Source organism: Canis lupus, chromosome 23 (genome assembly GCF_003254725.2).
Source record: "Canis lupus dingo isolate Sandy chromosome 23, ASM325472v2, whole genome shotgun sequence".
Classification (NCBI taxonomy): domain Eukaryota; kingdom Metazoa; phylum Chordata; class Mammalia; order Carnivora; family Canidae; genus Canis; species Canis lupus.
Window position 1 is genome coordinate 18811458 of NC_064265.1, and position 18807 is coordinate 18830264.

Here is an 18807-nt window from a genome sequence, read left to right on the forward strand (position 1 = left end):
TCTCTTGATAATACCAGAAGGATGTTTCAGTGAGCACTAAGCAGGAACTCTTTCTTCTTCTTCTTTTTTTTGGATAACCTACAACTATATGTGAAAAAAACTAAAACTAATGCCATTTTTGATTGCTGATGTCATGGACATTGGAAAGAATATTGAAGCTGTACATCAAAAAGATATTTTAGGGATAAGTCAGCATAAGAATAAAATAGGGCTCTCATGAAATTGAGAGATCTCTTTTGTATCAAAGTATATTTATGAGATAATATTTCAATAGAAATGGAGAAAAAATGGAAATCCATTGCCATTATATTACTATTTTGTTGAAATGCCAATCTTATAATGAAATCTAAAATTCCAGCTCTCATATCCTAAAGTGGATTCCTGCTTGCTTTAATCTTGGTTATCATTATATCGCTAAAGCAATCATTGAAATTAGCTTTGGCATTTACAAAAAGGCAAGATAGGCCTGCCCTTCCTCCCCACTGGCTTTCATAACCCCCCTCCCTCTGTAGTTCTGTGGCTGCGTCTGACAACAAAAGTTCACAAACACCCAATGCAACTAGAAATAGGGAGACAGTTGTAACCTGGAATTTGGTAATCACAGCATTCCCTAACTGAGCATCGCTAAAGCATGGAGCAGTTAACAACACTGCTTCAGTTCACCCAACCCACACCTTCTTCTGAGACCTTGTCTTAGTTACCAGCACTTTTCTTATCTTGAGGCCTGGTCTGAAAATGTGAACCTGTGTAAGTCCCTAACTTGCCAGGGTCTGTGTTACCTCATTTATAAAACAAATGTCTTGAACTCAATCATCTACAGACATCTTTAGACTCCAAGATTTTATGACTGCTTAGTCTTTAAATTGTTCCTCAGACTTTAGGTAAACTGATTCCATTAGCACACATTTTGACTTTTTAGGTCAACAACTTTCATTATTTCTCTTTAGGTTAGCACACTCGTTTTTTACTTGAATAAATGTGTTTAAGATGGACGGTTATAATCTTCCAAAAGCCATAAATCAGCTTCATGGACCTCATGTAGAAGATAAAAAATAAAAAGCATGGAAACAATTTAATTGAGTCCTGGTTAGATGGTGTGATCTGAGGTTAGCTCCGAGAGTCAGGACTAGTCTATCTTTGTTAAAAAGGGCCACAGCAGATGAAATGCCATCAAATAGCCTCTCTTATCAAGAGAATCAGAAGTTTTGGAGGAGAACTGAAAGGGGCATAAAATACTTTCCTTTCTGTAGGGCTTAACTTATGGCTGGTACAACCACTGTGTGATCCCAGCTTCTGGGAAATCTTCTGTGGCTATTAAAAGGTTATGTTACCTTTCAGACTCAACTGCAGATTACTGAAACACTCCATTATTCTTAATCTTTATTACTCTGAGAAAGGATCTCAGAAATTGTCTAAAATATCCAAGGGAAGTTAGGTATTTTGAAAAGTCATTATTAGGATAATCCATAGACCATAAAGTTCACCTATATGAAGTGCACAATTCAGTGTTTCTAATATGTTCAAAGTTGTGCAGCCATCACCAGGACCTACTTTTACAATAATTTTATCTTTCCCCCAAAAAAGCCCACACACATTAGCAGTAGCTCCTTCTCTTACTACTTCTAGCCTCAGCACCAGGCAACCAATAATCTACTTGCTGTCTCTATATCTACATATTCTAGACATTTCACATAAATTAAATCCTACATGTGTTCTTTTGCGACTGGCTTCTTTCATGTAACATATTGTTTTCAGGGTTTATTCAGGTTATGGCATGCATTGGTACCTTACTTATTATTATTGTAATAGTCCATTGTATGGATGTACCACATCTATCCATTATCATCATTGAAAACCTGAGTGGTCTCCATATTTTGGCTAATTATGAACAATGCTCATAAACATGTATAAAGAAATTTTGTGCAGCCATATTTTCATTTTCCTTGGGTATATACCTAAGGGTAAAATCTCTTGAAGATATACATTTCAGTGAAGATAACTCATTTTATGTTATATATCAAAACATAATTTGGGGGGCTCCTGGGTGGCTCATTCAGTTAAGCGTCTGCTTTTGGCTCAGGTCAAAATTTTAGGGTCCTGGGATCGAGCCCTACCTTGGGCTCCCTGCTCAGTGAGGAGTCTGCTTCTCCCTCTGCCCCTCCTCCTGCCCATGCTCTGTCTCTTGCTTCTCTCTCACAAATAAATAAAATCTTAAAAAAACAAAAATTGTAATTATGCAGTGAGTTACCACAAGACTAAAATAGATTCGGTACCCATTATTTTTATTGTTCTACATTCACTTTTTTATTATTTTCCATGTTTATATGCTAATTATATATTTCATTTGAAAAATATAATACATTTAAAAGCACCTTTAACCAGAATACATATTAAAAACAGACAGTAAGATAATAACCTATTGACAGACACTTAGGTTGCTTCTAGGTCTTAGCTATTATAAATAATGCTGCAATAAACAAGTGCATTTACAGGTGCACATTTATCTTTTTTAATTAGTGCTCTCATTTTCTCTGGGTAAATAATAGTGGAATTATTGGATCAGACGGCATTTATATATATTTTTTAAAATTTATTTATTTATGATAGTTACAGAGAGAGAGAGAGAGAGAGAGAGAGAGAGACACAGGCAGAGACACAGGCAGAGACACAGGCAGAGGGAGAAGCAGGCTCCATGCACCGGGAGCCCGATGTGGGACTCGATCCCGGGTCTCCAGGATCACGCCGTGGGCCAAAGGCAGGCGCTAAACCGCTGCACCACCCAGGGATCCCCGGCATTTATATTTTTAATTTAAAAAGTTTCTTTTGGAAAAATCTCCATACTGTTTTCCACAGTGGCTGCACCAATTTATATTCCCACCTAAAGGGAAAAGGGTTCCTTTTTCTCCACATCCTCACCAATACTTGTTTCTTGTCTCCTTAATTTTAGCCATTCTAACCGGCATGAGCAGATATCTCATCATGGTTTTGACTTGTATTTACCAGATAATGAGTGATACTGGGCATCTTTACATGTATCTGTTGGCCATCTATATGTCTTCTTTGGAAAAATGTTTATTCAGGTCCTCTGCCCACTTTTTAATCAGACTGTTTGGGTTTTTTTGGTGTTGTATTGTGTGGGATCTTTATATATTTCAGATATTAACCCTTTATAGGATATATTATTTGCAAATATCTTCTCCCATTTGGTAGGTTGTCTTTTTGTTTTGTTGATGGTTTCCTTTGCTGTGCAAAAGCTTTCTACTTTGATGTAGTCCCAACAGTTTATTTTTGCTTTGTTTCCCCTTGCCTTAGGAGATATATCTAGAAAAATAGTGCTAAAGCTGATATCAGAGAAATTATTGCCTGTTTTCTCTTCTAGGATTTTTATGGTTTCAGGTCTCATGTCTAAGTCTTTAATACATTTTGAGTTTATTTTGTGTATGGTGTCAGAAAGTAGTCCAGTTTCATTGTCTTTTTCTCACTGTACATTCTTGTCTTCTTTGCTATAGATTGATTATATGTGGATTTATTTCTGGGGTCTCTATCCTGTTCCACTGATCTATGTGTCTATTTTGTGCCAGTACCATACTGTTTTGATTACTACAGCTTTGCAGTATATCTTAAAACCTGAGATTGTAATACCTCCAGCTTTGTTCTTTTTTCTCAGGATCCCTTTGGCTGTTTGGGTCTTCTGTAATTCCATACAAATTTTAGTGTCACTTGTTCTAGTTTTGCAAAAAATACCCTTGCCATTTTCAGAGAGATTGTATTGAATCTGTAGATAGCTTTGGGTAATATGTACATTTTGACAGTGTTAATTCTTCCAATCCATGAGTGTGAAATATCTTTCCATTTCTGTCATCCTCAATTTCTTTCATCAGTTTTTTCTAGTTTTCAAATAAGGTCTTTCATCTCGTTGGTTAAATTTATTCCTAGGTATTTTATACTTTTTGACTCAATTGTAAATGGTATTATTAAAAATTTCTCTTTCTGCAACTTCACTGTGTTTAGAAATCCTACTGGTTTCTGGATATTAATTTTGTATCCTGCCACTCCACTGAATTTGTTACTTCTAATAGTTTTCTGATGGAATCCTTAGGATTTTCTATGTGTAGTATCATGTGGTCTGCAAATAGTGACAGTTTTATCTCTTTTTTATCAATATAGATAATTAAAGAAAAGGTGATATGTATGTTTACACATACACACAATGGAATATTAATACAGCCATAGAAAGGATGAGATCTTGCTTTCTGAGTCAACATCTTGGACCTAGAGGTTATTATGCTAAGTGAAACAAGTCAGACTGAGAAAGACAAATACCATATGATTCCGTTCACAAATGGAATTAAAAAAAAGAACAGAAAGCAGAATCAGAACTATAAATACAGAAAATAAAATGATGTTTGTCAGAGGGGAGGGTGGGGTTGGGCAGAAGAGGTGAAAAGAAGAAGGAGATACAGGCCTCCATTATGGAATGAGTATGTCATGGGAATAAAAAGCACAGCATGAGGAATACGGTCAATAATGTTGTAATAACAATACAGTGGGACATGTATAGCTATACTTCTGGTAAACATAATGCATAAACTTGTCAAATCACTAAGTTGTACACCTGAAATTAATATACTGTGTGTCAACTATATATAAATGAATAAGTAACCTACCTACTTCTCCAATTCCATACCCAGAGACAAGTACTTTTTAAATTACAAGGTACTATTTTAATGAAACAAGATTATGCAATGTATATAGTATTTATCACCATCAACATATTATCATGTCATCTGATGTCAATTTACTGTATTTTCATAAAAACTACAGATCATTTCTGTATTTTGAGGCATCATGATTTATTTAGCAAGTCTTCTATTTTATTTTTTTTTTCCTATTACAAACAAAGCACAATGAACATCTTGAACATCTACCTTTGGAACTTGAGTAATCTCTAAGAGTTATTTTCTAAGAAATTAGACAGTTGAGTGATAGGATACCTATTACTGGAATTTTAGTAGATAGTGGCCAATTTCACTTCAAGAAAAGTTGTTTCACTTCACATTTCCATCTACAATGAAAGGCAGTAGACATGTTCCTATGGTCTCCCCATTGCTTGATGTTTTAAGTTATTAAGCATACATTTTGTCAGTCTAAAATAAAAATACTATATATATATATATATATATATATATATATATATATATATGTATTAGTATCCTTGTGTCCTTTTTTTCCATTTTGTTTATTGGCCATTGATATTTCTTTGGGCAATATCCAATTCATATTATTTGTCTATATTCCCACTGAATTGTTTATCCTATTTTTATGGATGTGTCTACATGTGTATGTTCCCTATTTGTTGACAAAAAAGCTTTAGCTTTGTCTTTTGTTGTAAAGATATTTTATATTTTTAGCTTTGTCTTTTGTTGTAAAGATATTTTATATTTTTATGTTGTCTGTTTTTCTCTTCGCTACTTCACCCTTTTGTCATTTCTCCTACTAAGTTGAAATATCACTTCTATCCTACATGAAATTCCTATATTTCAGATTTCATTCTAGACTGTTCCACCGATCTCCTTTACTCAAAAGCCAGTGCCAAAACGTTTTAATTATTTCAGTTTCATTATAACATATACTGTGATTATCAAGTTGGAGAAGTTCATTTTCTAAAATGTTTTGACTTTATTCACATACTTATTCTCAAAAATGAACATTATATCAGCTTGAGTCATTTTAACTTTTTTCTCTAAATTATGTGCCATAATCATTAGTAATAATCTTTAATAAGCATAAAATGCTTTGCTCTCAGGAATATAAAATGAAAGAGATCAATATATTGGTGTGAAACTGCAGCATTATTAGAATTATTCCAGTTTACATTTAAATTTGGATGAAAGGAGCTGGCTCCTAATAAGAAAAAGCAACAACAAAATAAAGCAGAAGAAAGCTGCGTTCAAATCTTAAAGTTTATAACTAGAATATGTAACTCCATCAAGTAGAGAAGAAAACAAAGTTATTAAAGTCATTAAGAAATGCATTAAATAACTCTACCAACTAGAGAAGAAAACAAAGTTATTAGGTCATTAAAAAATGCATTAAATTCCAAATGAATTAGAAAAAGCAATGAAGTTATTTGGAACTGCTATAGGAATTCTGTTTTAAAATAACCAATTGAATTTACCCAATAGGTTCACTTGAAGATTAAGTTAAAATATGATCACAATATGAGAAATTCATAGTTAAATAGCATTCATTACATCAATTCCTTATTTTTTCCCCAGTACACTTTCATGTTTCTCTTTGCTCTTCCTTGTACATACTTATCTTTCTAATGAATAATGGAGGAAATGATGGGCAAATGAAATTTTATTTTCACCATAATTAGATTTCTTCTCTCAAGAATCTTCCATCTTCTTAAATCACTATGAATTAAACTATAGTGTTTCCTTTATTGCAAAGTTCCATGCCAAGGATGTTAATCTTTTCTTGAGGAATCTCAGGACCATTCTAGCACAGTCATGCCTAGCCAAGCTTTGCTAAACATCTGAAAACATGAATTTTAAGAGGATCTGTGTGATGCAAGTCTTTGACTTGTCAGGGTAACAGTAAATTTGGTCAATTCTTCCTTGCCCAAATGCTTCATCTATGTTCATGTCTGTACAAAATTTCTGCTTTTTCCCCACAGCTAGTAATGGAAACCCAAATCTAGTTCTCTATCTACACCCAGGACATTTATCATGTTTACTTGATCAAATTCATTTATTTCTTCTTTCTTTACTCACCAGGTATGGCTCCTTGGGCAAATCACATCATCTCTGCAGTACTCTATTTCATCTGTAAAATAAGGAGCTGGGTTAGACAATCTTTCAAATTCCTTTTAATTCTAACATTCTATCACTGTATTTAACATGGCAACTCAATTTTCTTTGTATCATTTAATTTCGATAACTACCAGTCATAAGCAGAGATGTTTGCAGGAGAGCCTATTTACTATTTTTGTTAGAATATAGTCTTCACAGACCATTCACACTTCTCAGATTTTTTTCACTATAATCTCTTTAAAGAGAATAGTCACAGGAATTCTAAGATACCATCATATTTTCAAAACTCCATCTAGAAGTAAATTTCTCATCAGATTACAAAACAAATTATAATTCTTGGGGATAAAGATTCTCTACCCTGATTCCAAACTTGTTTTCTCTAAGCAGGACTTCTTTTTTTGTTCCCATTCTATTTATGTTCTTATTTGTAATTTGTTGACTTGCTTTTGTAAAGATCATCACCTTGAACTTTGTCCTCGGAATGCTCAGATCCCATTTCCTCTAAATTAGATTTTGTTTATAGTTTTATTTTAAAACAACATTACAAATCCTAAGTCATTAAACATATATTTAAATATCACATAAGATAAAAGTAGTCATTCTCACAATCATTTTGTGACTGCTTCAATGACAAAAAGTTAAAAATCAAAACAAGAATCCAGTTCAAGCGATATATGGAGAGAGGGGACACATTTCCAGCTAGTGAAGTATATGCATCAGTATGATCCTTTGAGGGGATATTGTTAAGCATATATCCAAAGCCTTAAGAGTTTAACCATGAAATTCCATTTTTAGGAGTATGCCCTGAGGAAATAATGAAAGGTAAGGAAAAGGACAGGCATCCCATTATTTAGAGAAATAAAAACCTGGAATCTTAAATGTAAGTAAATACTGGCTGGGTGAGTGCAAGTGAGATGCAACGATGTAATGAAGTACCATGTGGACATTAAAATTATAATGTAAAACAATATAAAAGATCATGAGGAAATGTTCATTCTAAAAAGTAGAAAACGGCTGTAAAATAATGTATAGTAGCATTCTATTTCTTATAAAAATACGTATGTATAAATATTTACACATGTTAGAAAGTGACTGGGTGGATACCTGCCAAAACGTGAATTCTGGTTACCTCTTGTTGAAAGATTTATAGGTAGATCTTTTGGTAATTTTCAAGATTACTGCATGGATCACATATTATGTTTACCGTAAGAATTATTTAGGAGTAGTAAATTATAGTTATAAAAATAACTTAAATGTCTAGATTATGCCTAGCTATATAATCAGACCTTCAAGGAGTTGGTCATTTCAAGGATTCAGTATGTGTTTCCTTTCTACTGAATCTAATAATTTTGATCTGGTGCATAATCAACTGAATTTTTTCTTTGTATTGAAGAAAATGAAAACTAGTGATAATGAGCAATAAGATCATCAATCCCTTCACATCCCTCTCATTCTCTGAGGTCTTTAATTTCTTTTTTTTTAAGATTTTATTAATTTATTCATGAGAGACACAGAAAGGGAGAGGCAGAGACATAGGCAGAGAGAGAAGCAGGCTCCATGCAGGGAGCCCGACGTAGAACTCGATCCTGGGACTCCAGGACCACGCCCTGGGCTGAAGGCAGGCACTAAACCCCTGAGCCATCCAGGGACCTCAGATCTTTAATTTCCAAGTTTTTTGTTTGCTTACTCTTTTTTAAAACAAATGATAACAATTGTGCTTATTTGCCTTTACTTGGTTTTGTGTCCATCCAAGCTCTAGTTTTCTCTTTTTGCTTCATTTAGCACAGATCTCATTAAATAGTTCAGTGGGACTAGATAAAAGAACAAAGCTACTTAAGCTTTATAACATCTTAAAATCAAAAGTCCTTAGACTGGTTCAGTTTGTTCCTGGGACCCATGGGTTGGCACAATATTCCCAGAACTTAACCACTTGGAGCTTACATAACCTAACACACAAAAGCAAAGTATACTATATCAGCATCTAGTATATTTGTGAAAAACAAGACCATCAATCTTGATGATTTAGGAAAAGTTAATCTTCCTTACATGTACTGCCTATTATTTAATTTTATGCCTTTAAAAGATTACATCTGATAAATCAGCCATAATCAAAACTTTGAACTCCAAATATAATTAACCAAATGGCACCCTAGTGCCATTTAGGTGAAAGTTAATGGGCAGGAAGTTCATGCTGAAAGCCATTTTTTTTACAACCTGAACAAAGTGAAAGTACATGATTAAGCATTAGCTTGGGTGATATCAAGAAAGAGTTTAGTTAAAAAAAAAACTATACATACTGATTGATACATTCTGATTGTTCAGAAGTCTATCTTTATATTACCTATAAAGACAGGCTTCCAAAGCAACATGTTTTTAAACCAATTCTAGAGAAACTATTCTTAGCTAAGCAGTGATTCCATTTCAGAGCTCTTCTAAAAGGTCTGTATTGGTCAAGCTCCACAATAAAAGTATGGTTCACAGTAAAAATATTCTTTCTTTTTTAAAATAATTGACAGTTCAGCTTTCTCCATCATTTGGACTAGTCTTCCTCCAGTGAGTCTGAAACAAAAGTTCATCATCTTCTTAAAATATAAAAGCATGCACAAATATAATTCCAAGATGAAGAAGCTGAAACAAAAGAAGTCCTTCTCATTTTTCCTTTGAAGCTGTTCTCATCCCATAGGATCCGTGAATGAGTAAGCCTCTCCTATGCCAAGTCTTCAAAGCAAAAACTGAAGTGGAAAACTACTCAATTCTCTGGCAAATCCAGGCAGTGAGGCAAGCCAGCCTAGACTGAGGCTTTATTTTCATACTTATTTTTGCTTATGATTTTTCTAAAAGAGTCGAGATTTAAAATTCAGTCTCCAGGATAAATATTTTTGTTTTAAATTTTAATTGGGGGGAAAAGTAATTGGGCTATCAAGAGCCAACTCCTATTCTCAAACACAACTGGAAAGATTATGATGGTAACCCTAAGTCCCTTAACAATGGAATATCTTACTTCAAGTCCTGATCACACAAGAGTGCTTACTGCAAAGCATTCCTGAAACGTCTATCCCCAACTGGTTTGTAACGGTCAATAGGACCTAGTGTCTGTGTTGAATGCAATAAGCACAGAAGTCTCTGGCCAAAACACTTGCAAAGCTTAAATGTAACAGTGGAATCATTCAGACTAGCTCATAAGCTTTAAGGTTAGAAGCTAACATTTTAGTGACCTGCCTGATAATTGAGGGTAAATCACTATGGAAACCCAAAACTGTCCTGGTATGTCGGATAAACACTTGAGAATGCCATTATGAAATACAACCTGGTGCAGATCTAACAACAAAGGCTTATACACTGATGGTGTGGTTTACCTCCAGGCCTAGTAATTGATTTACATGGACTTTAGCGGGTTATTGGCCATTAAGGAAATCCTGAGGATTAACAGAAGCTCTGCATTGAGACAGCATTTTGTCTTTAAAAGACAACACCATATTTTGTGGAATAATTAAAAGAATCCTATCCTGCCAAAATGCTGATGGCAAAACCCTCACCAAGATAAAGGTTTATTTTCCCTGAGATATATGTCATTATTAAATGAATAAGCAAGTGTTAGGCATATACTAAAGATTTTATTACAATGGATACTAAGAGCATCTATTACTCTGTCAGAGTAATAGATGCTCCCAACTTTTAAACAGGTGGCAGGACTCTAGAGGGTTTGATAGTCTTTGCTTTTTATGCCTGGTTTCTATATTCTGGAAAGTCTTCTATCAATGTCCAAACCATAGTTACACCCATATTAAGACCATTTATTTTAGACATCTGAATTTGCAAACTAGTGGCTATAGGTCTAATTGTGCACTCTAATGTATTTTTGAGCCAGTACTCTTGATGGCCGAATATCAATTCCTTTCTAGATGAGCCTATCTCTGGCTATTCAGAGGCGTTCCTCTTCTAGTTTGCATACTCTACTTTCAGGGCACTGTGCACATCCCCTCACATCCCTTCCCATCTTTGTTCAGACCAGTTTCCTCGTGTGCTTTCACATCAGCAGGCAGCACCTATAATTTTGTGGGCTGATCATCAGATACAAGAAGTATAAATATGCCAATGGAGTGCTCCTGGTGATGAGGACTCTGGGGTATGTCCCACACTTGTTCCAGAGCTGCCTAGCAAGATAGGACCTAACTTCCTCTTTGGAAACTTTTTCTGATACTGTCCCTTTGTTGGCTGCTTCTTTTTTCCAGTCCCGCTCTGTTCCAGCTCTTCCTAAATATATTCCTCAATCCTCATCAGCTGTGCTGGGGGAAGCCTACCTAGGACAGCTCATTTCCCTGAGCCGGGACGAATAAGAAAAATGGGTGACCAGTTCTCATCAAGACCCTATACTATTCTCCCAAAACAGTGGTTCCAGTTGGACCTTGTGTGACTTACAGTATATGTGCCATCTCTGTACACACATGGTACTGTCAGTTCTTAAGGGCCCTCAGTATATAACTCAGTGACACAAGATGCTTGAGGTCATGACAGCATCATCCATCAAATGCATCCATGGTACTTGGCAGTATATACCGCGTGACGATGCCAAATTTGCAATGATACCCCAAAATGACTGTTAACTAACTGTGGGTATACCTTACAAGTTCAGGGTTGTTCAGATTTTGTGTTTGTGTTTTTTGTTGTTGTTGTTGTTGTTGTTTTGTATTTAATACACCAAAAGCCAGCATTAATTTACAAACTGAAATCCCATACCTCAACATGGTTGTGAATCTTACATTTGGAATAACACTTCTGAAACTTTGGCTTTTAATTTGTGACTCTTGAAAATCGCTCTCTGGCAAAAGCAGAGCGAATAAATGCTAATAATGTTGAGGACCCCAGTTCAGAGACTGGTGTTACAATTTTCTAATACATGAAGTATTTAAAGACTGATGAGACAGTACATTATATCTGCATGGTAATTTAGTTCAGAAGTTCACAATTATTTTATTTTCAATATTAATTGCTTTTGTCTCTCAATAAATGACTCTGTAGGAAGTGGAATTCAATTTCATTCATTTTCAATAATCGAGATTGCTTTGAACTAGCTCAATAACTCTCCGTTCCTCTTGGCCTCCGACGTATTGCCAGTGGTAGCACATAAATAATCTCAGTTTTCTTTTCAGATTCCTAAGCAGAGCTGCCCTTTGGCAAAATAGCTAAGCAGACACAGTTTGCCCCCCACAGCCCATTTGCCAGAGTCTCTTTAGCACATACAGCCCCTCCTACTTCTCCAGATTTCTCGTTACCACCCCTGCCCTCTTCTCCTCTTCTCTCCCACTCCACCCCAGAGGCAAGTGATAGGAGAAAGTCACTGACACACCCGAGTTTTCTAACTCCTTTGTCTTTTTAATCCTGTGCCCTCTGCCTGAAGTAGCCTTCAGCCCACATATCCAAATACACCAGGAAGTGAGCTTAGGGTTCCCATGGCAGCCCACCAGATCCAGAGAGACTCTGGGATCTCCTCAGGTAAAAGAAAACAAGTGGTTCCTTGCTAGGTTCCTCTTTGCCTCTTCGAGACTCCATCTCTTCTTACTGATTTAGAGGTTTTCACATATCTCTCTCCTTCACTAAACTATCAGCTTCTCAAGGTAACAAATGACAAGCCATTCGTCTATATTTCATGCAATGCTTAGCTGTGTCCCTTGTCAAAGAAGTCTGAATGAATAAATAAAGTAACGGGGGGGGGGGATTAATGAGTACTTGGGGTAAGAGGCTTGTCTTTTTCTTGTTAGCCACATGAATCCACATTACTTCCTCCCACATAAGTTTGGTCCATTTGCCTTGGTCTCTCCACAGATGCCAGCCCTGATCAAGTTGTACTGGTGCTGTGTCCATGTGGGTCCCACACAGCCCCCACTAAACTGAGAACTCCTCAAGGGCAAGACAAGGGCAATGGTGCACAAAACCCCCAGTAGGAGCTCCAGTTCATTTCGGGGCAACGTGCAGGATCATAGCATCCTAGCATTTCGTCAGTTTTTCTTTCCGAAGTTCACATTTCAAAAGATGATTACAGTCAGGCACTTCATGGATCAGGGTGCTTGAGGGTCTGTAGGGTCCGTGAGGGAGAGAGATAGGGCCCTTACCCACAAACTCTAACCTTGCCCCGGCGCCCTATTTGACTGAACTCTTCCACAGAAGCTTTGGAAGTTTTTACCTAATGTCGAAAGCAAAGGGACCTCCAAACCCACTGACCTATCAGTACTGCATCAACATTGAGGGGACACAACACGGGGGCTTTATTTATTGATATGGGATTTCTTTTTATTGGCTTGCAAGTCATTCTCAAGAATGTTGCAGACACTTCCCTCCAGGGATCACAGGTTCCTAAGAGGAAAGGACATCAGACTTTCCTGAAGGGGGCTCTGAGCTGGGATGCCAGAACAATGCTCTGTATTTGGCTCTTACAGTCTGCTGTCAAAGATTTAGTTCAGTTCAGGAAGTGCTTACCATGTGCCTGCTAAAGCAAAGGAAACTGCACTTGGATGAAGAATGAGGATGGATAAGGATATGGAATAAAGCAAATATAAATACCTAAGGATAAGGATAAATACATATAAGGATGGGAACCACCTCTTAGCCCAAGAAAGCTTACAATCATATGAGAGGGAAAGAAAGGTTTGAGTAATTCCGTTGCTACAGGGCAGAGGGGGCAAGCTGTGGCAGCTTGTAAGAACAAGACACCCAGTGTGACAGTATAAAGGGATTCATTTTCATTTCATAACTTATATATTCAAGAGCTGGTAAGAGTTTTGGATATGTCTCTGGTGTCTTTCCCTATAACCCACAGAATGTTCAGGAACTAGACCCAAGGGTGTCATCTGGCCCTCACCTTAAGTTCTTACGTGTACACCTGTGTGTGTGTGTGTGTGTGTGTGTGTGTGTGTGTGTGTAGGGGGATGCTTTCATCATGGTTTCCCAGTAGGCTTGTCACCACCAAACTGTGTCATAAGCCCTACTCCCAAGTGGCCCAGGGGTGCTGCTAACAGGTCATATGTGCCTTCATTTGCTTCAGAACTCTCACATCTTCCCCCAGCCTGCTTTAGTTCTTTTTGCCTTTCCTTATTGTGGCTACTTTCCAATTTTAAAGGATATCTATCTACCCATTTATTTATTTATTTGTAGCAAGAAAGCGGGGGAGGGGTAGAGGGAGCCACAGAATTTCAAGTAGACTCTGTGCTGGGCACAGAGCCCCATGTGGGGCTCCATCCCACATCCCCAGACCATGACCTGAGGCAAAATCAAAAGTCAGATATCACTCAGGTGCCCCAGATACTTTCCAATTTTAATTACTTTTGATGTTCTGCTTTGAACTCATAGCCCAATTAAGTAGAAATACCCCCAAATTATAAATAAGCATTAAAAATTGAGTCAGGCAACATAGAGGCAGGACAATCTCCTTGCTTCTGCCCAGTACTTTTCCTCAACATCTCCAAGACCTACATTTTTTTCTTTAAAAATACATGACTATTTCACATCTTAATTGTGGCCCCATCCTCACTAATCCTGGCTTCTTTTATCTTGTCATGTCCAAGAACTCACTGGTTTATATATTTTTTTCTAGATGGAGAGCATAAAACTACTCCCAAAACTACTGTCAAAATGGCTAAATTAAAAAAGATAAGAAATCACAAGTGTTGGTGAGAATGTGGAGAAAAAAGAACTCTCATGCACTGTTGCTGGGAATGCAAACTGGTGCAGTCACTGTGGAAAAGTGTATGGAGGTTCCTCAAAATATTAAAAATGAAAGTGCCATATGATCCATTAATTCTACTACTGGATATTTATTTATTTTAAGATTTTATTTATTTATTCCTGAGAGACACAGGGAGAGAGGCAGAGACACAGGGAGAGGGAGAAGCAGGCTCCATGCAGGGAGCCTGATGTGGGACTTGATCCTGGGTATCCAGGATCATGCCCTGAGCTGAAGGCAGATGCTTAACTGCTGAGCCACCCAGGTGTCCCTACTACTGAATACTTAGACAATAAAATCCCCAAAACACTAATTTGAAAAGATATTTGCCCCCTGTATATTTATTGCAGCATTCTTTACAATAGCCAAGACATGGAAGCATCCTAAGTGTCTATCAAGAGTTAAATGGATAAAGATGTGGTATATGCACACAATGGAATATTATTCAGCCATATGAACAATATGCAACAATATGATTGAACCTAAATGATATTATGAGAAGTAAAATAAATCAGACAGGAAGACAAATACCATATGATTTCACTTATATGTGGAACTTAAGAAAAAATTTAAAAAATGAAAAAGAAAAAAAGAAAAACAAAACAAAACAAAACATAAACCCAGACCCCTAAATACAGAGAACAAACTAGTGGCTGCCAGAGGGCAGGGGTATGGGGACATGGATGAAACACATAAAGGGGATTAAGAGGTACAAACTTCCAGTTACAAAATAAGCTACAGAGATGAAAAGTACAGCATAGGGAATATAGTCAAGAAGATGATAATAACATTGGTGACACATGGTGACTCATTTATTGTCATGAGTGCTGAATAATGTATAGAACTGCTGAATCATTATGTATACACCTTAAACTAATAAAGCACTCTATTAATTACACTTCAACTTAAAAAAAAAAGTAAAGCCATCATGACAAAAATTAAGAAACACATTTGAATTCCAGATAAATAACAACTGAGTATAAATAAATATGTCTCAAATATTGATTGCATGGGCATACTTATACTAAAATATCTGAAATTCCAATTTGCCTCAGTGCTGTAGATTCTTATTTTCAATATATGGCAACTATACTTTTTTATATCTCAAAAACGAGTTTTAATGGGCCTACAAGAGGATTTGGGAGGCAGTTTTTAGTATGCTGGTCAAGAATAAAGCTTCTACAAGCTTCTAAGTCTTCTCTTCCTTTTAAATAAATAAATCGGTCTTTTTTTAAAAAAAAAAGAATAAAGCTTCTACAATCAGACAAAATAGTTTGCATCCTGTGTATGTCACGTATTGTGATAATAATTATGACTTTTACGAATAGTTTGATACTCATCTCCTCTGGAATATAAGGCTCGATTCCACTTCTTCTGTCCAGTGTTAGCTAGGTGTGGCCAGTTAGCTTTGGCCAATGAAATGAGAATGGAAGCCCCTTTTCTCTCCCCTTCTGGAGTGATCATGGAGGCATATACTGAAGTAGAGCCTCCATTAGCATGGGTCTCTAAATATCTACAATAAGCAGGGTATCTTATAACAGGCATGTAGCATGAATGACAAATACATTTTGGGGGGCTAAATTAGCAAGATTTGTAAGGTAACAGCTTTTTTGAGAGAAAAGGCATCAATCTGAAGTCACAAGACATATACCTCAATCTTAAGAATGTTTTACTGATTAGCTTTGTGATGTGTGGCAAATTGCGCCACAGGTCAAGCATCAGAAACATAGTGTTGATGATTCTCTGTCAACCTGAGATTCACTATAATGAGCATTGACTGCATGTTCACAGTATGCCCAATAATGCTGTGTATTTTACTGACTATCACAGTCCTCAATCACTTCATCAACAACAAAAGCACACGAATGAGGAGCCACAGCACCTTTATTGGACTAACCACGTACCAGACACTGTTCTAAGTACTTTACAAATATTAACTCATCTGATTCTTACAACCACCCTTTGGGGTAGGTGCTATCACTATCCTCGTCTCTTCCATGAGACAGGCACAGGGAAATTAAGTGGCCTACCTTAGCTAACTTAAAAGTTTGGTTATGTGATCAGAACAATTAAAAGGGATAGCAGATGATGAGAAAAGGTGTATACGCCAATATGTAAATCAGCACATCGCTTTTTTCACTGATAAAAGCTTTTAATTGGATGGTGGTGCATTGGAAGGAGGCAGCTAAATTAAACAGTAGGATGAATGATCTACCCATGCTCTTTACTTTCATTGCAGACTCTTTCAGCTGTCATATTCTTTCTGAAGTTCAATCCACATTTCCAGCATTCATTCCCTTGGACCATTTCCTATGGTTGGCCAATTGATAAGTTGAAATTATGATCCCCAAACAACGCATTTCCTCTGCAGTTTCTGCTTCTAATAACTTCTATGCTTCAATGAATGGAATGGAGTCCTTTTGCTCCATGCTTCCAAATGTCCTAGAGTGCTCTTTCTATCCCCTTCCTCAACTTTGGGCTCACTTTTCTACAGCCCCTGTCAGTGTGCTGCTCTATATTTTCCCCTTCCTTTTATTTCCACTGCTGCTATCTCAGCATCATATCTTCTCATCCTGCTTCTCTTTCCATTGTATCCTAAAATATTTTACTTACACAATTGCTTGGTTTTTCTTCCTACAGTGTAGCTCTACCACTCTTGTATCATAATCCAAAGTTTGTGGTGGCTCACCATGCACGACTAACTCCACACAAATTCTCCAACTTAGCAGTCAATGTGTTGGTGGACACATTTAATTTTCCACATCACATTTCTAAAGAAGGAATCTCACTTCCAGGCCCTCTTCCAGAATAGAGAAGCTTTGGAGAGAATATTCATATCCTGAAAACCCTGATTAAGACTGGGATAAAGAAAAAAAAAAAAGACTGGGATAAAGATCATTGTGTATATGTGATGTAGCTGAGCTTGGCTGATTTCTTTGGCAGTGGTCTGTTATGACAGGTCCCTATTTTCCCTTCTTCAACTAATTCCACCTTTGGGTCCAGAGGCTTGTAGTTATCTACATGCTCTGTTGGGACCAAATGGGCAAAATTTACAAAGTCTGACTCCGTTCTTTTCCATACTACATTCCTCCATGCCAGGCTTTTTTTTTTTTTTTTTAAGACTTTATTTATTTATTCATGGGAGAGAGAGAGAGAGAGAGAGAGAGAGAGAGAGAGGCAGAGACACAGACAGAGGGAGAAGCAGGCTCCATGCAGGAAGCCTGAGGCGGGACTTGATCCTGAGACTTCAGGGCCCTGCCCTGGGCCTAAAGCAGATGCCAAACCACTGAGCCACCCAGGGATCCCCTCCATGCCAGCTTTACTGGCAATTCTGTTGGTACCTAATCTGTCTGGTTTTTATTTCTTTTTGTCAAAATGCTAAGAACCCATAGGTGAAAGAAGATGGATGATGCCACCAAAACCCTGATAAAATCTGTTTGCAATTTGGTATCAGTATATCTCATGAATCTCTTAACCAACTTTTTTGAAACATCAACCTGAGGGTCTTGTCCAAGTTCACTACCAGTTGTCCTCCATGTAAGGACATGGTAAGGCATCAAGCCCTTACATCATCATGCATTTTAACTCTTCAAATAGAATTCATTTTCCACCATTTTGGGGGATGGAGGGAGGCTGAAGAATTGTGTATTTCAGAGCCGTTATGATGTTACCTTCTTCAAGCATAAAGGTAGTTTCTCATTTCATAAATTCTTAACTCAATCCGGTTTCCTTCTCTCCCTTTTCCTCTCTACTTAGGTTTGTTCATCTTGCACTATTTTATTTATACACTTGCCTCATCAACTTTTCTGAGCTATAACTTACTCAAGGTATCTGTTAACTGATAGCTCACACTCACTAATGCATTAATATCTTTAAAAATATTGACTGAATTGAATGTAAGATTAGTTTTCAACAGGTTAGTGACCAAACAAAGCTCTATTAACAATAAAACTTTTTTCTTTACTAATTCAAGGATTTATATTACTTTATTTTTGCAAATATCCTTATCTTCCTCTTGTGCTTCTCATATTTATATGCACTTAAAAATTCAAAGAAGCTGAACTCTACTATGGTTTCTGGTATGAGGCATCTTGAGACAGTTCTTTGAAAGTATTTGCAAGCTTTTTTCTTTCTTCATAACCCTCAGTCTTATTGCTGTAAATACTCCCTCTCTCCTACATTTATAAACAGAACGTTCATAACAATTATACCTTTCTATTCCTCCCCCATACATGTACTTCATCTGTGTCTTAATATTTCTGACAAATAGTT

At 36.7% G+C, this 18807-nt stretch overlaps 1 protein-coding gene across 1 annotated transcript in view; it reads right to left on the reverse strand.

Annotated features, from left to right (window-relative positions):
- Positions 1 to 18807, reverse strand: part of RARB (retinoic acid receptor beta) — a 725304-nt gene that overhangs the window by 503877 nt on the left and 202620 nt on the right. The window contains exon 3 of the mRNA XM_035705024.2: positions 6780 to 6831. The gene's annotated coding sequence lies outside the window, so the exon portion shown is untranslated. The remainder of the gene's footprint in view (positions 1 to 6779; positions 6832 to 18807) is intronic.